Raw genomic sequence first — 15,250 nt, 5'->3', positions numbered from 1 at the left:
ACTGAAACAACATCTTTCTGAAAATCATGGGAGTGCTGTCTGTCTGCATGCCCACATGCCAGAGAAGAGCTTTGCACGTCTGCCAAATGGTGCATGGCAGACTTGTTTGAGGAATTCTCACTGAATTTGGAGACCTCAGTACATCCTAGTAGTGTCATAATTTTAATTTATGAATGCCAAGTTTTTATAAATTCATAATAACTATGAATTACTATGTTATTAAACCATATAAAAAAGTATGTATAATTCCACATTACTTTCTCCTGGGAACATAGCATCAGTGTTTGTCTCTAGGAGGACCCAGTAGTGGGCCATAGACTATGATTAGAGTTACACTGGACAGATTGATTCCTCTCCTTTTTTCTCCAGCTTTATTGATATATAATTGACATGTAACATTGTGTAAGTTTAAGGTGTACAATGTGATGATTCAGTACATGTATATATTAAGAAATGTTTACCACAATAATGTTAACGCATCCTTCACTTTACATAATTACCATTTTATTGTTGTTGATAAGGTGAGAGTATTAAAGCTCCAATATCACAGCAACTTTCGGGTATACAATATGGTATTGCTAGCCATAGTTACCATGCTGTACCTTAGATCTTTAGAACATACTCCAGGACATCTCATAGCTGAAAATTTGTACACTTTGACCAACATCTCCCCATTTCTCCCTCCCCTCAGGCCTTGGCAATCATCGTTCTTCTCTCTGTTTCTATGAGTTTGATATTTTTAAATTCCATGTAAGTGAGATCATACGGTATTTATTTTTCTCTGTCTGACTTATTGCACTACACATTATGCCCTCAAGGGACCATCCACATTGTTACAAATGGCAGGATTTTGCTCTTTCTCATAGCTGAATATTATATATACATATAATATATGCTACATATATGCTACATATATTATATATGCCACATTTTCTTTGTTCATCCCTAGATGGACACTCAGGTTGTTTCTATATCTTCGCTATTGTGAATAATGCTGCCATCAATGTGGGATTGCAGATATCTGAAGATAGCAATTTCATTTCCTTTGGATATATATCTAGAAATGAGATTGCTGGATCATATGGTAATTCTGCTTTTGATTTTTTGAGGAATCTTCATACTGTTTTCCATAGCGGCTACACCAATTTACATTCCCAGCAACAGTGCATCAGGATTCCTTTTTCTCTACATACTCATTTGTTATTTTTCTGCTTTTGATAATGGCCATTTTAACAGGTGTAAAGTGATATCTCATTGTAGTTTTGGTTTGCATTTCCCTAATGATTAGTGATGTTGAACATCTTTTCATGTACATGTTGGCCGTTTGTATGCATTTTTTTTTTTTTAGAGAAATGTCTATTCAACTCCTCTGCCCAATTTTAATTAGATTGTTTTCTTGCTATTGAGTTGTAGAAGTTGCTTTATATTTTAGATCCCAGTCCCTTATCATATATATGGTTTGCAGATATTTCCTCCATTCTGTAGGTTGCCTTTTCATTTTGTTGGTGGTTCTCTTTACTGTGCAGAAGCTTCATAATTTGATGTCATCTCACTTGGTGTTTGGTTTTGTTGCCACATCCAAAAAATAACGGCCAAGACTGATGTCAAGGAGCTATATCCCAAAGTTTTTTTTCCAAGGAATTTTATGATTTTAGACCTTAAATTTAAGTCTTTAATCATTTCAAATTCATTTTTGAGTGATGTAAAATAGAGGTCTAATTTCATTGTTCTGCCTGTGGTTATCCATTCTTCCCAACACTATTTGTTGAAAAGACAGTCCTTACCTCATTGAGTATTCTTGATTCCTTTGTCAGATATTAGTTGACTATAATCGAGGGTTTATTTCTGGGCTCTCAATTCTGTTCCATTGGTCTATATATCTGTATTCCAGTACTGTACTGTTTCGGCTACTATAGCTTTATAATACAGTTTGAAATCAGGAAGTGTGATACTTCCAACTTTGTTCTATCTCAGGATTATTTTGGCTGTTCAGGGTATTTTGTGGTTCCATACAAATTTTAAGATTGTTTTTTCTATTACTTTGAAAAATACCATTGGAAATTTGATGGGGATTGCATTGAATCCAGATAGCTTTGGATAGCGATCTATGGACATTTTAACATTATTAATTCTTCTAATCCATAAATATGAGATTTCTTTCTATTTTTTTTGTGTCATCCTGCATTTCTTTCACTAAATCTTCTAGTTTTTGGTGTATATATCTCTTATCTCCTTGGTTGCACTTATTCCTAAGTGTTTTACTGCTTATGATGTTATTGTAAATGATATTGGTTTTTAAATTTTTTTTCAGATATTATTTGTTAGTGTATACAAATATAACTGATTTCTATATGTTGATTTTGTGTTCTGAAATTTTACTGAAGTTGCTGAGTAGTTTTAACAGTTTTTGGGTGGAGTCTTTAGGATTTTCTCTATATAAGATCATATCATTTGCAATAAAAGACAATTTGATTCTTTCCTTTCTGATTTGGATGTCTTTTATTTCTTTTTCTTGTCTAATTGTTCCAGCACTTTGTTTAAAAGAAGTGGTGAGTGTGGCCACCCTTGTCTTGTTACTGATTTTAGAGGAAAAGCTTTCAACATTTCACCATTAGTATGAGGCTAGCTGTGGGCTTGTCATAAATGGCTTTGTTATTTGCTGTGTATTCCCTCTATACCCAATTTGTTGAACATTTTTAATGAAAGGATATTGTATTTTATAAAATGCTTTTTCTGCATTTATTGAGATGATCATATGATTTTTGTTTTTCATTTTATTTGGAGAAGCAGTCACCTCTTCAAGATTTTATGGACTGGCTTCCATAAAGAAAGGCCTTCATCTCCAGGTGGGGGCTTACTGGAATGTGCTGTGACCCTGGGTCTAGTCATGCAGAATACTAAGTACAGGGATATGTGGGGACTTTTGGTCCAGGGTGGTATAATGTTAGGCTGCTTGGGTCCACAACATTGACAAGCTCATGGTCCTTGTCAAGTGTTGTGGGGCTCCACAGTGGCTTGCAAGGGCTTTGGGGTCCTCAGCGATGACTGATGGTGGTGGCCAGAGCTGGTTGTGTACACACACTCAACTGTGGTGGCCAGTTACAGCTGCTTGTATAATGGGAAAGACTAGTTGCAGGCATACATATAGTGGTGGGGGTAGGGCCTGTAGCAAAGGCTTGGATCAGCTGCAGTGGTAGCTGTGGTGGCCCTGGCTGTTGGTGTGCATTCCTGCAGCTACAGGGTCTCCCAACAGCATGCACAAAGCAGTGGAGGCTGGTGTTAAGGGTTGGGCAGGAGGCATGCAGGTGCACTGCTGGGGGGCTTGCTGTAAGTGCATGCTGTGGTGCAGGATACCAACTGGAGGTAGGGCTGAATCCAGATCCACAAGCAGCTGTGGGGCCTTGTCTGTCTGTATGTACTTCTATGGCTGCAAGATCTCACCATGGGCATGCACACAGTAGTAGAGGCTGGTCACGAGAGTCAGACTTGTGGCATGCAAGTACTCAGCTGGATGGGCTAGCCCCAAGTGCGCACATGGTGGTGTGGGTCATCTGTGAGTGTCTAGGCTATACCTTGCATTCGTGCACCTGTAGAGGGGTCCATAGCTATAGTGATCATTGGTTTCTTCAGTGGTGAGAGTAGCTGGGTGCTCTGCAAAGCAGGGTACCAGGAACCATCTCACTTCTGCCCATGGCCAATGCTGGTAGCTCTTGCTCTTCATCCTTGTTCCTAGCAAATTCTATCTTCCTCTGCTTTGTCAGTCTCTGGGTGCAGTAAAACCAAAGCGGTCTTGAAAGGCAGCACTCTGATGTCTCTTTTCTGGGGAGAACTTTTTCTAGCTGGGGAGTTCCCTCTTGTGCTGAGTAGTACCAGCCTGCGGGATGGAATGATGCGGACAAAATGAAGCTGTTTTTCCTTCCCTTTTTGTGTGGTTATTCTTAGGTTTTTTGTTCTGTTGTGTTGCTGAAGCTTTTTGACTGGACTCCTGACCTCTGTTGGGGCTTCTTTTGTTTGTGGATAGCTGTCTAATGTTGATCTTTGTCAGGCACCTAGGCTGGGGCTACTTTACTTTTGGTGACATCATTCCAGAACAATTTCTATGATCTCTTTTAGTTTATGACTTTAGAGCCATAGTGAAGATTCTGCACTTTCTTAAAAGTTATGGTGGGTTATTTCCTATCACATCTTCCTGGTAACATGCCTCGTTTCCCCCTGAGCTATGTTGCTGTATGGAATATAATTCTTGAATTATAATCCATGTGGAGGGAATGAGTGTTGAAAAGTACCTTCATGGTCAGCATCCTAACATTTTATTTCCCTTCCCTACCATGCTGTGATGCTGGACCATGGACAATGAAATCCTGCTAAGAGTTCTCATTTATGCAATTAGTGGCTTTTAAATTTTGATGTCCATCAGAGTCATTGTACATAGGCAGGAATGGTAGAATTGGATTATTGGAATTTACTTCACATTTACTGATTCAAAGTTTAACAGTGTTGTGCCTAGTATCTGTATTTTTCCCCCAAGGTCCCCCAGATGTAATGTGTCTCTAAATTTCAGAATCATTGTATCAGATGGTAAAGCCCTGTGAAGCCATAGAGCATATTTTATTCCTCTTTCTATTCTTCAAATCTCTGATGCCAGTCCCTGGTCCTATATTGCCAGAATATTTTAGTGAATCTGCAGAGAGGTTCTTAAATTACAATGAAGGTAAGATTTTTAGGTCTTTTCAGAGAGGCCTTAAAAATGTTATTACATGGCTATTATCCATTGATGCTGCTTTGTGCCAAGTATTTATGTGTTTTATTTCTAGAACTTTTAACAAACCTGGAAGTTGGATGGGAACATTCTCTAAGAGGTAGATTTTGGAAAAGGAGGGTAGCAATCATTGAGTCAAAGTTCCCAAAGGGCAATTTTTAGTTGGGAGCCAGGGTTGTGGAAGGAACTGAGTCACGTAACTAAAATCCCAGTACATATTAGGCTTTTTTAATCCTTTGGATGGAACATAATTCTTAAATATTAATTGGAGCTGAAAGAAATACCTTACTTGTTAAATGATCATTTGATCCATAGAGGTTTACCTTCTTTTTCTGGCAGCTGCTTCTCAGCCTCCTTTGTGCCTCTCCTTTTCTCTTTCACTTAACTAACAGTTGGAGAGTGTGGGCTCTCCACCCTGGGCCTTGTCCATCCACGCTATTCCCTAGATCATCTCACCAGTCCCTTGTTTTTGAGGACCACTGAACTGCTAGGAATGCCAGGTTTGTGTATCCTTTGTGCACAGACACCTGCACTTAGACATCTACCAGGGCGTCTGCATATTCACAGTTTGACATAGGCCTGTGGTTTTCCATCCCACTACCTGTTCTCTTCTCAGGTGCAGTCCTTTCCCAGCTCAGTGAGGGCCACCCAGTTATGCAAACCATTCACCTGCTAACAGAACACATTCACCAATTGTGAAAACCAGAAACCCGGGAGACATCTTTAGTTTTCTTCCCTCTGTCTCCCCTCATATCCAGTTCATTGGTGGGGACTGCCAGTGTTCCCTCTAAAATATTTCCCCAGTCCCTCTACTTCTCTCTGTCTTCAATGCCATCTCCTAACCCAGTCCCCATCATCTCTGACCTAGTTTCTTGAATTCCATTTTTCTTCCTCTGTAACTTGTTCTCCATAGTAGTGATTTCATAAAAACATAAATCAGACAACCCCAATCGTTGCTTAAAACATTCAAAGGCTTCCCTCAGAACTTAGAATAAAATCCATACCTTTGACATTGTCTAAAGGCCTTGCATGGTGGCTCTTTGCAACTTGTCAGAGCTAACTGCTTCTTTCTCACTCTTCTCAGAGCTCCAGCTGTACTGGCCTCTTCCCTGTTCCTCAAACACGCCAGTCCCTTTGCTGCCTCTGAACCTTTGCACATGCTATTTCCTCTGTCTGAAATACTTTCCCCACTTTGCATAGTAAGGTCCTCTCACCCTTTGGGTCTCACTTCAAATACTACCTTCTCACAATGGTCTTACCAAAATACTTTACTGGATCATCCACTTTTTTGTTACTCTTCTGTGATTATTCTTAAGTTTTAACACAAACCATTAGCTGTATTGTTCTAATGTGTTGAGCTAATTAGTATCTATATAGCCTTCCATTAAAACAATATGAAAAATGTAGTATGCTTTTCTGTCTTCTGCTTCTCTCATTTCCTCATTTTCTGTGTTGATTTCAACTGGAATTTAGTTTCAGATTATTTTGAGTATTTTAACAAACAATTATTTAGGTTGAAGAATAAATTTTTGTAATATTTCATACACCTACTTATTCCTCTGAGCTTCATTTTCTTTTTCCTGAAGTTCAATTACTCATTTTTTCAGCATGGATTTGTGGGTAACAATAAATTGAGTTTTTTCATGAAAGATGGCTTTATGTATTTGCTAAAACTCATTGAACTTTATACTTAAAACCTGTACATGTCACAGTACGTAAATTACTTCAGTAGAAATATAGTATTGGGAAAAAATTTAATGGATGAACCAATGGATACAGCTGAGGACTCAAGCTAAAGAAATTTCTCTTAAGACACAGCACAAAGAGATAAAGAAATAAATAAATGGAAAAATGGAAAAATGTATGAATATGGAGTTAAGAGAGAACAGATACAGAAATTGTAACATTTGATTAGTAGGAGTTTTAGGAGAAAATCTAGTTTTTTGGAATGAGAAATGGAGTGAAGGATATATTCTGAGAAATGAAGGAAATTTCCTAGAATGGAAGACCGATGGAAAGGGCCAACAGAACTATACACATATTTAGACACATAGCAGTCAAAGTTAAGAATATTGGGTGCCAGTCTGGCTCAGTCAGCAGAGCATGTGACTCTTAATCTCAGAGTCATGAGTTCAAGCCCCATGTTGGGCATGGAGCCTACCTAAAAAAAAAAAAAAAGAAAAAGATAAAGATAAAGAAAAGACTACCAAAATTGATATGAAAATTCCTCTGTGTCAGACATGGTTTTACCTCACAGGACAGTATGTTGTATGGGTCATATGTTCATTCAACACTAACTTTTTTAAAAAAATTATGTTATGTTAGTCACCATACAGTAGTACATCATTAGTTTTTGATGTAGTGTTCCATGATCCATTGTTTGCATATAACACCCAGTGCTCCATGCAATACGTATCCTCCTTAATACTCATCACTGGGCTAACCCAATCTTCCACCCCCCTCCCCTCTGAAGCCCTCAGTTTGTTTCCCAGAGTCCATAGTCTCTCGTCAACACTAACTTTTGAGTGTTTCCTGTGTGCCAGGTATTGTGCCAGGGATATAGAGACAAAGAGAGATGATTCTTGCTTTAAAGAAACTCCTTGTCTGGAAGGGACAATAGACAGGTTAGTGAACAACTGAGTTCAAAGCCTGCTCAATGGAACAATAGAGTCTACACATATACAGATGGAGTAGCACAAGGGGGTAATCAGTCTGGTTGGGGCTGTACGAGTGTCCCATTCAACTGAAGTGAGAAATCTAGAGGGGGAAAAAAAACATGAACTTTGTTTATTATTTTTTTCCAGAATACAGTTCTTTGAATTGCCTTAGTAATACCGTGTGGGAATGAAAGAGTGGCAGCCAGAAACACACGTGTGAGGTACATTACCTGCAGTCTAGTTACTTAGGTTAACATGTGGTCACTGGAGACACAAATGGTTTTGGGAAAGCTTTCAATCACAAGCAAGCCATGAAGGTAATTGCAGACTAAGGGAATAGATCTAAATATCTCTGGGATTCAGTTATATCTGTGAGGAAAAAAAGAGAAAGACCAAAGAATTTATCTAGAATTTTTAGGAAAGAATACATTGTTTCTTTTTTCTTTTTCCTTTTGAATATAGAATTGTTTATTGACTACTGTTTACAATAAAGTAAGCAATATAGAGTTAGATAACATTCTGATTACTACCAAGTTATTGTTTTTTTCTGGCTTCTGCTGAACCAGTAACCCAAATACTGAGATGATTGAGCCTACATGTAAACATGAGTTGGGATAAAGAAAACACAAGTAGGTCAAGAATTTGGACTACAAAAGTCTTTTCACCCATTTATTCCAGCAGGTCCTCAATTGCCAATATCTCCAGCCATCTGATTATGATTAGGTTTCCATGAATGAAGTCTGAGGCATTCCATGAATCATGACCTTTTAGTCCCATTTCGTCCCATTTAGTCAGTCTCTTTTAGGGATTTCAACTTGTAAAGGAATGGTTCACTAGAAGAAACTTGTAAATGTCCATGTAACTAGTTTTCTTACCTAATTAAACACACCAGAACTTCTCTAGTTTTCTCATTTGGGTGGAGAAGTTATTGGTAGTGATAAAATTTTCCTTTAAGGGGTTTTGCAAATAAACTTGCATTTATATAACTGTAGATATGGATATGGATTCTGTTATGACTGCTTTTAAGTTGTCTAATTTAAATCACTTATATTTAAATTGTTCAATTTATTAAAAAATCATCTATTTGATTTGAAAGGTTAGAGCTTTAGGAAAAATTTCAACTTAACTTGAAGTGATTTATTTCTTGGGTTCCTCAAAATGATGACATCCCAGAAACATGGGCTATCCATGGTTATGAAATGCTGTTTTGTGTTGGTGAATGTTAAAAAGAATGAACAAACGAATGAACGAAAGAAAGAGAGAAAGAAGGAAAGAAAGAAAAGGAAGCCACTTATGTGTGTGTTTTATATATACACAGACAAAAAACCCCCAAATAACAAAAAACCCAGAATGGTCCATAGGCATATAGGAGTTAAATATAGATTCTGACTGAGTAATTACTATGGAGATTTTCCCTGATATTTAGAAAAGGTGTTCTCTAGTGCAAAGTTAATAATATATGGTTTCAAATAATAATATATTGGTCAAAATAATATATGGTCTCAAATATTCTTTTTTTTTCTTTTTTTAAAGATTTTTTAAAAAAATTTATTTATTTGACAGAGAGAGACACAGTGAGAGAGGGAACACAAGCAGGGGGAGTGGGAGAGGAAGAAGCAGGCTCCCAGTGGAGCAGGGAGCCCCATGCGGGAGTCCTGGGATCACGCCCTGAGCTGAAGGCAGATGCTTAACGACTGAGCCACCCAGGCGCCCCTCAAAAATTCTTTTCTGATAAAGAAAGCAACTAAGAAAGTTTTTATTTATTCAAAGTAACCAGTGCTAGACAGAGAGCTAAGTGGACCCTAAGCTTGCCTCATCCCTGGAACACAGCTAGCCAAATATCAAATCATTCTGAACAGCCAAGACATCAATCTGAGGACTGACAGAACAGATTGCACAAATAGAGGGAGAGAAGGGTGCACACAGAGGAAGGTAGGAAGTGTGGGGACATGATTTTGGGGAGAAATGTATACAGGTGCTGCAGAGGATAGGGAGCCCTCATTGCAGAGAAAGGCAAGAAAGAGTGGAGCACACAGGATCTGCACAAGGAGAATTCCCCAAAGCCATGGGCTGGGAGAAAGAGAGGGGCTGATTTTCATGAGCTTTTACAGTCAGCGGGGCTCAAAGACGAGTTTTAGAGGTGGAGGTAGGAGGGCTTGGCTGGGATAGAACCCTGAGGGCACTGTTCTACTCCTGGAGAGAAGGCACTAAGCAATCCCCAGGGTAGATGGTGTGATCTGATGATCACCTAAGGCACAGCGGAGAGACTATTCATTCTTCTTGGAACACATCTGTAAGAGGTGGCACTCCCTCAGTGACAAAAGAGCTGGAGGGTTCCAATTCCCTCCCCAACCCCTCAGCGTAAGCCCAGAGACACCTGCGGAGGGCGGCTAACCCAGACACTGACTGTTTAGCTTGTCTTGCTCCAAATTCCATGCCCCTGCACTTTGGTTTGACTACCCTTCTTGGTCAAACGTGTATCAGTCCCCTCACAGTGAGACCCTCCCCCAGAAGACCAGCGCAAACCCTCGCTATAGCACATCTCTAAAGTTTGGAGTTTTTAAAGTCAGCAGGCTCAGCGGGTTAGAGCTCAAAATGCACTGCACTACTCTAGACAGGCAAGCAACCTGGAGGCAGACAGTGTGAAAATAGCAATCTGAAAAATGCCTGGGATGCAAGAGGGGAATGTATTTGCTCTTCTGGGAGTGCTTCCCTGAGAGCAGCAAGCATGGAGGCCCCTCTCTGGGGACAAAGTAGCTGGCTGGCACCATTTCACTCCCCTGCCCCTCAGCATAAAACAACTTCAGTAAACAGCACAATGCCAACAATGGCTGCCTGACCTGCTTACACCTAGTCCCATACCCCTGTGCTCTACTGGTACTGCTTTGTGGGTACGTGTGCCTGAGGACCAGTGCAGCAGGCATCCTCCCCAGAAGACCAGCAGAACATCTACATGCACCATGTCTATTGACTATAAAGTTCAGCAAGGCTTCAGTTCTAGTGGTAGTAACATCAGGTCTCATTTAACAAGCAGATCAGAGCATGCCTAGTTAAAACTCCCCACACTCTGGCCAAGGTCCAAACACTACCCATCGTAGGGAAGGAGAGCCTCTGAAGATGACTGACCTGAGGGATAAAGCAGCCAAAACACAGCAGCAGAGTGCACACAGCATACAGCAGAGATACTCCCTGAAGCAACAGGCCCCGGACAATGTATGACCTCTTCTTCATAAAGCCATTACTCTAAGGAGCAGAAAATATAACAGGCTTTTCTAACACACTGAAGAAGACAGAGACCTAGACAAAATGCCAAAATGGAGGAATTTATCCTCCAAAAAGGATAAGAGAAGCTCATTGCCAGAGATCTAATTGAAACAGATTTAAGTAATATGCCTGATGGAGAATATAAAGGAAGAATCATAAAGCTACTTGCTGGGCTTGAGAAAAGCATGGAAGATATCAGGGAGACTCTTACTACAGAGGTAAAAGAACTAAAAAACAATCAGGCAGACATGAAAACTGTGATAGGCGAGATTTGAAACTGACTGGATGTAATGATCACACGGATGTAAGAAGTAGAAGAATATAAATAGAGGGGTGAATAAGTGATATAGAAGATAGAATAATGGAAAATAATGAAGCTGAAAAAAGAGAGAAAGAAGAACTATGAATGACGAGAACTATAAATATTTATGCCTCCAACATGGGAGCACCCAACTACATGAAACAAATATTAATAAACATAAAGGAATTCATTGATAATAATATAATAATCAGAGGGGAATTTAACACTCCACTCACACCAATGGACAGATCATCTAAGCATAAAATCAACAAGGAAACAATGGTTTGAATGACATACTGGACCAGATAGACTTAACAGACACACTCAGACTATTTCATCCTCAAGCAGCAGAATACATGTTCTTTTCATGTGCACATACTAGGTCACAAATCAGACCACAACAAACACAAAAAGATTGAGACCATACCATGCACATTTTCTGACCACAATGCTAGAAAATATGAAGTCAACTACAATATAACCAGCAAAAAAATTGAATCAGTAATCAAAAATCTCCCAACAAACAAAAGTCCAGGGCCAGAGGGCTTCCCAGGGGAATTCTACCAAACATTTAAAGAAGAGTTAACACTTATTCTTCACGAACTATTCCAAAAAATAGAAATAGAAGGAAAACTTCCAAACTCATTCTATGAGGCCAGCATTACCCTGATTCCAAAACTGGACAAAGACTCCACTAAGAAAGAGAACTATAGTCAAATATCCGTGATGAACATGAATGCAAAATTTCTTAACAAATGCTAGCAAATCGAATCCAACAGCTCATTAAAAGAATCATTCACCGAAATCAAGTGGGATTTATTCCTGGGCTATAAGGGTGGTTCAATATTCATGAATCAATCAATGTGATACATCACATTAATAAAAGAAAGAATAAGAACCATATGATCCTTTTAACAGATACAGAAAAAGCATTTGACAAAGTACAACATCCATTCATGATAAAAATCCTTAACAAAGTAGAGATAGAGGGAACATACCTCAACATAATGAAGGCCATATATGAAAAACCCACAGCTAACATCATCCTCAATGAAGAAAAACTGAGAGCTTTTCCTCTATGGTCAGGAACAAGACAGGATGTCCACTCTTACCACTGTTACTTAGCATACTACTGGAAGTCCTTGCCTCAGCAATCAGACAATGAAAAAGAAAGTCATCCAAATCAGCAAGGAAGAAGTCAAACTTTCGCTATTTGCAGATGGCATGATACTCTGTATAGAAAACCCAAAAAACTCCACCAAAAAGATTGCTAGAACTGATACACAAATTCAGTTAAGTCACAGGATACAAAATCAACATAGAGAAATCTGTTGCATTTCTATTGACCAATAATGAAGCAGTGGAAAGAGAAATCAAGGAATTGATCCCATTTACAATTGCACCAAAACCATGAGATACCTAGGAATAAACCTAACCAAAGAGGTAAAAGACCTGTACTCTGAAAACTATAAAACACTGATGAAAGAAATTGAAGATGACACAAAGAAATGGAAAAATATTCTATGCTCATGGATTGGAAGAATAAATATTGTTAAAATGTCTATACTACCCAAACCAATCTACACATTTCATGCAATCCCTATCAAAATACCATCAGCATTTTCCACAAAGTTAGAAAAAGCCATCCTAAAATTTGTATGGAACCATAAAAGACCCCAAATAGCCAAAGCAATCTTGAGAAAGGAATGCTAAGCTGGAAGCATCATAATTCTGGACTTCAAGTTATATTAGTGATCAAGATGGTATGGTACTGGCATAAAAACAGACACGTAGATCAGTGGAACAGAGCAGAAAACCCAGAAATGAACAAATGGTGCTGAGAAAACTGGAGAGCAACATGCGGAAGAATGAAACTGGACCACTTTCTTACACCATACACAAAAACAGATTCAAAATGGATGAAAGACGTAAATGTGAGACAGGAATCTGTCAAAATCCTAGAGAAGAACACAGTCAATAACCTCTTTGACATTGGCCATAGCAACTTCTTACTAGATACATCTCCTGAGGCAAAGGAAACAAAAACAAAAATGAACTATTGGGACTTCATCAAGATAAAAAGCTTCTGCACAGTAAAGGAAACAATCAACAAAACTGAAAGGCAGCCTACAGAATGGGAGAAGATATTTGCAAATGACATATCTGATAAAGGGTTAGTATTTAAAATCATAAAGAACTTATCAAATGCGACACCCCCCAAAACAAATAATCCAGTTAAGAAATGGGTAGAAGACATGGAGACATTTTTCCAAAGAAGACATCCAGATGGCTAACAGACACGTGAAAAGATGCTCAATATCACTCACCATCAGGGAAACATGAATCAAAACTACAAAGAGATATCACCTCACAGCAGTCAGAATGGCTAAAATTAACAATACAAGAAACAACAGATGTTGGGGAGGATGTGGAGAAAGGGGAACCCTCTTACACTGTTGGTGGGAATGCAAACTGGTACAGCCACTCTGGAAAACATTATGGAGTTTCCTCAAAATGTTAAAAATAGAACTTCCCTATGATCCAGCAATTGTACTGCTAGGTATTTACCCAAAGGATACTAGAATACAGATTGGAAGGGGCACATGCACCCTGATGTTTATAGCATCATTATCAACAATAGCCAAATCATGGAAAGAGGCCAAATGTCCATTGACTGATGAATGGATGAAGAAGTGGTACATAGGCACAGTGGAATATTACTCAGCTACCAAAAAGAATGAAGTCTTGCCATTGCAGCAATGTGGATGGAACTAGAGGGTGTTGTGCTAAGTGAAGTAGGTCAGTCTGAGACAGACAAGTACTGTATGATTTCACTCAATGTGGAATTTAAGAAACAAAACAAAAGAGCAAAGGGAAAAAGAAAAAAGAAAGAAGCAAACTAAGAAACAGACTCTTAACTACAGAGAACAAACTGAGGGTTATCGGAGGGGTGGGGGGTGGGTGAAGTAGAGGATGGGGCTTAAAGGGGGCACTTGTGATGAGCACTGGGTATTGATGAATCACTAAATTCTACACCTGAAACTAACATTATAGTGTATATTAACTAATTGGAATTTAAATAAAAACTTGAAAAAAAAGCAGGTTACAGAAAACCCCCCAAAATCCACAATCAGTGCTATAGATGCAAAAAAGCCCCCCATGACTCCCCCAAAATACTTCAAAACAAACATATAAAACTTGATTTTCATTACAATGTTGTTGTATCTTCACACTAATAAATATAAAAAGCCAAGACCCAGATTATATATAGTGCTATGAATATATAGCCATAGAAATAATTATTGAACTTTGTCTTCCACATAAGAATGCCAAGTTAGTCTCTCTTCATAAAAAGCAATTACAATTTGAGTACACTTCATATCTGCCTCTTTTGCCAGGACCAGCTCTGCCTTATCTGAATCTTTCCATGTCATGACAAACATTAATTCACCACTGCTGTCTGTGGCACTAATTGTTCAGGATCAAGACCTCCAGCAAAGCCTTTTGGTTTATCAGCAGCATCTCTTTTTTTTGATTTGCTATTATTACATTCACTGTCAGATAAAGGTTTTCTTTTTGTATCAGCTTTTAGAGAATTAATAAATGCTTCAATTAACTCTGGACAATCTAAATTTTCTTCAGGTTCACAGGTATTGTCGGCATTGTCAGTAAGTCCCTTCCACTTCAGGAAATACTCCACTTTCCCATTCACTAGCTGTCTGTCCAGTACTTTTTCCACCAAGATTCTTCAGATTCTGCCTCTTCCATTTTTTACTCTTTCTATTCTGTTTCTCTCCCATTTTTTGCAATGTAGTTTAATTGGATGCCATTTAATTTTTTTTTTATTTTTAAAAGATCTTATTTATTTATTTGTCAGAGAGAGAGAGAGAGCACACTAGAGAGTGCAAGCACAAGCAGGGGGAGCAGCAGGCAGAGGGAGAAGCAGGGTCCCTGCTGAGCAAGGAGTCAGATGCGGTAATTGACCCCAGGACTCTGAGATGATGATCTAAGCCAAAGGCAGATGCTTAACCGATGAGCCCACCTGGTGTCCCCATTGGATGACATTAAAAAAAAAATTTAATTCCAGTATAGTTAATATACAGTGTTATATTTGTTTCAGGTGTACAATATAGTGACTCCACAATTCCATATATTACTCAGTGCTCATCAAGTTTAAGTATACTCTTTAGCCATCAGTTTGTTCTCTATAGTTAAGAGTCTGCTTTTTGGTTTGTTGGATGCCATTTCTTATTGCCGACTTGAAGATCT

General features: G+C 38.7%; 1 pseudogene; it reads right to left on the bottom strand.

The window, feature by feature from the left end:
* Nucleotides 1–14,280: 14,280 nt before the first annotated feature.
* On the bottom strand, nt 14,281–14,811 carry LOC113253664 (chromobox protein homolog 3-like; annotated as a pseudogene).
* Between the last annotated feature and the right edge of the window lie 439 nt (nt 14,812–15,250).

Source organism: Ursus arctos, unplaced genomic scaffold (genome assembly GCF_023065955.2).
Source record: "Ursus arctos isolate Adak ecotype North America unplaced genomic scaffold, UrsArc2.0 scaffold_20, whole genome shotgun sequence".
NCBI lineage: Eukaryota > Metazoa > Chordata > Mammalia > Carnivora > Ursidae > Ursus > Ursus arctos.
The sequence above is the reverse complement of the archived record's forward strand: the minus strand, read 5'-3'. Positions and strand labels throughout refer to the sequence as shown.